This window comes from Alligator sinensis, unplaced genomic scaffold, assembly GCF_000455745.1.
Source record: "Alligator sinensis unplaced genomic scaffold, ASM45574v1 scaffold13_1, whole genome shotgun sequence".
Taxonomy (NCBI): domain Eukaryota; kingdom Metazoa; phylum Chordata; order Crocodylia; family Alligatoridae; genus Alligator; species Alligator sinensis.
Window position 1 is genome coordinate 3059650 of NW_005841909.1, and position 3996 is coordinate 3063645.

Genomic DNA, 3996 nt, shown 5'->3' on the forward strand with positions numbered 1-3996 from the left:
AAAGGGTCAGAGCTCTCTAGACGCTAATAGCCTAATGAGACTAAAAATCCCTATACTATCCCATTTATTTCAACCATTTTTATACAAGAAACATTAAAGTTTCACAAAGAGAAAAAAGAAAATAGTTAAATTCCTATCCTTTGTCTACTCCAGGCAGGAGAAACTGTGCAATGTATGCGGCACCTCACATTAGAGCAGGGGCTCACTGGCTTAATAGGCAGTGTTGTATTTCCCACTGCTGTGACATTTCCCTTAATAAGATCCTGTTTAAGTTGTTTATAAAACTTTGACACATTAGCTGCTTGGGCTGAAATATTATATGCTGGGGGTCTGCCTCAGCAGGTGACTTTTTGGTGGAAATTTCAAACAAAACCTGTTGCTGAGAACATGGCTAAGGAAACATACAGAATTTAGCCCATGTCAAAACATTTTTGACAAATTTCCTTTGAAATGATCCAGTACCCCCATTTTGGGGGGCAAGGGCTTGACATTTGGCGGAAACTAGCCATCGTGTCAGTGAGTGGTTTAACTTTTCCCAGGAAAACCTAAGCAGATTTGACAAACATGGCCTTGGAGGGAGAAAAAAAATAAATCAGAGTTCATACAGGCTCAGAAGAGACTTGTTAGCACTCAACAGCTAAACCCCCTGGCGGACCTGTTGACTTCAGAAGAGTCAATTCTGTTACAGCTCCTACATGAGATCAGCAACTGGTGCCTCCTGGCTCTATAGCTGAGTCGAAGGTGGGGGTGGGGAGGAGGCGGTGCGGGGTGGCCCCCCAGCACACTCCCTGGCAGACCCCAAAGCGGACTGTAATTACTTCCAGTCCACTTCTGGGTTCCCTGTCGAGCATGCGGAGGGCCTCCCCGCACTCCTGTGGGACGCTCCATCCACCCCAGCATCATAGTGTTCACAACCTGCCTGGTACCTAGAGATATGTAGAAAAAACATTTAAAGCTATGTCTATATCCGAATCACCAAATCAATTCAGAGGGTTCCGATTCAATTTAGAAAGATTAAAGGGTCTCTTGATTCGATTCAGATTCGGAGATTCAGCCACCGAATTGGGCCGAATCTCCTTCGAATCGAATCAAGGACCAAAGCTCTGCACAGCCCTAGTAGCCATTGCTGTTCCTACCTCTCCTTTAAGTTGGTACCTGGTGTCCCAGTTGCCCACCGCTTCTTATGCTACTGCTCATATATCCTCACCTTGTAACACAAATTTTCTGTTCAGAGCATTGTAACCCTATATTTCAACCAAGACGTGAATTAGGAGGAAGGGGGAGACATAAACTTCAGATTCCTTTGGAATAACTTGGCCTGAGTTTTAAAATCTTATTGAAAAAGAATTCAGAATCTGGTCCTGCCCTGTGAAGACAATGGATGTGCTGCCATGACTTGAGTAGGACCAAGAACGATATGGAACCTTTGTCTTCACTGTGCCTGTACTATTTTGTACCTAAAGGTGGTATGAATAGTCAAGTTCAGCTTTACATTTATGTGCTACACATTTTATGTTTGCTACAGACTACTGCAAGATAGCAGAATACTATAATAACTTATTACTAAAGCTTTACAAAAATGCCTTCTGTTATCATGTGAGGAGCCTACTTACCAAACACAAGGACTTGTGGGTCTCTGTACTTAAGCTACAAACTAAAATGCACTAATTTGGCCAATGTTAAGAGATATCACCACCTGGAAAAAGAAACTATTTAATTCAGATTGTTTCTTTCCCTTTAAGGCTTGAAAAAGTTAACAGAACATATTTCCCATAGGGCTATCATTTTGTTTTCTTATCTAAGACGCATTTTCAACCCAAGTATTTTCATTTATTTTTTAAATTTTCCTTGGAATCTCTGCCCAAGGAACTGTCCCTCTGCTTCAACTGCCATTCAATTTAGAAAACTAATGAATTTTCAATATCATAATCTTTGTTTCCATGGAAATAAATTAATGTCATGAACACTGTATTAAGGCTTCACCACAGAATGAAGCAGAAGGAGAGGCATGCCTGTGAAAAAAAGTGTTTTGACTGAAATCTAAATAACTACAGTAAGGGAAATTATTATTCTCACATCCCTGTGGTCTGAAGTTATAATAAATTCCCATTCTTACAGCTGTGCTGTCATATGTGGATAGGACTGAAGTGGGTCATAGCATAACATTTTCAAACTATTCAACTGTCTCACTCTTAAATATTATGGTGGTCACCTACCAAAAAAACCCAAAAACCATTATCCACATCTTCCAATTTCTGTCCCTTTATGATGTAGTAGTGTGGAAAATAATGAAATATTAGAAAATAGTATACATGGAATTTCCTGAAACTATTACTTTTAGGGCATAAGACTATACCACTAGTCACACAACAATGAATAAAAAGATGCACAGAGATTTTGTCTAGTACCTCCTGGGAGCACAGAAGCCACCATCCATGGAAGACAGGGATCTCTTCATTCTGGGCCAACTTGAAGACCAAACTAACCTCCTTTCTTAGACTAGTATGCTGCTGGTGGGTTATTTACAAGCCAAAAGGCTGCAGCATCTACCTTAAACTTAGTGTTGACCTATACTAACATGCTTTCCCCATGGAACGTCAGCTTCTAGCAAATCTACTCTTGGCCCCTTGCAAGCTGTTCATGGCCCTCACATGCAAAACCAGAGATGGAAAAAGGAATGTAGCTAATAGGAGAACTGGTCTTATACTCCTAAAATTAAAACACCAAGACTCAATCTTGATCCATGACGTGATACTGTAGCTACAAGGAATGATGCTTGTAAACAGCACACAAAGACCTGCAACCAAACACAATTGTTGGGACACCTTTTTCTGGTGCATTACATTTGTGTGTGTCAAATAGCTTTGGTGCACAGTATGTGTAATAGGGCTGTGTAAAGCTTCGGTCCCCGAATCTATTCAGTGGAGATTCAGCCCAATCTCCGAATCCGAATTGAATCAGAGGACCCTCGAATCTCTCCAAATCGAATTGGAACCCTACGAATTGATTCAGAGAGATTGGGAAAGATTCGCTGATTCAGACATAGACACAGCTTTAAATGTTTTTTCTACATACCTCTAGGTAGCAGGTGGCTCGTGAACGCTGTGATGCTGGGGTGCGTGGAGCATCCCACAAGAGTGCAGAGGGCTCCCCAGCGCACTCGGCAGCAGACCCGGAAGTGGAACAGAAGTAGTTCCAATCCACTTCTGGGTTTGCCAAGGAGTATGCTGGGAAGCCCCCCCAGCTCAGCAACTGGTGCCTCCTGGGTCTGGGGGGAGAACCCGGGGTCCCCCCATGGCATGGGGGGAGGGGGGACCTGCGTGCTCCCCAGCTTACTTCCGGTCCACTTCTGGGTTCGCTGCCGAGCACATGGAGGGCCCCCACACACTTCTGTGGGACACTCCATGTACCACAGCATTCACAAGCCACTCTGGTACCTCAAGGTATATAGAAAAAACATTTAAAGCTGTGTCTATGTCTGAATCACTCATTCTCTGAATCAGCATCAAATCTTCAGATACCGCCAAATCGGATCAGGGACAGTGATCTGAATCAACAAATCAAATCATTGTTCCTGATTCAGGCTGAATCTGAATCCTAATTGAATAGGGCCCACTTCACACACCCCTAGTTTGTAACTGCATGAACTGACATTTGTGTAGACACTCATTTACACATGCAATGCAAGAGTTTGTGCAGACCGTAGATATTTTTACAGTTACACTAATGTTCTCATAGCTGAAAATTTTGCCTAATCTACTACAGAAATCTCAATCACAAAATTAAATGAGGCTGGATACCATCTCCAAAAGACTTTCATCTGACTTTGTGAAGTCTCAGTCAGTCCTGTTACCTAATACCCAGTCCTGAATAATAATAGAGAGAGAGTCAACAAGCTATTTCAAAAACCTGGTTGCTTTGGACATTGGTCAAGTTGTTGCATCATGGTTAGGATTTGTGGAATACTTTCATCGTGGTTAGAATTCAGCAGGCGAA

At 42.4% G+C, this 3996-nt stretch overlaps 1 protein-coding gene across 3 annotated transcripts in view; it reads right to left on the reverse strand.

The window, feature by feature from the left end:
- The window catches only part of ESR2 (estrogen receptor 2), a 71301-nt gene that overhangs the window by 39971 nt on the left and 27334 nt on the right, over positions 1–3996 (reverse strand). The window lies entirely within an intron of this gene.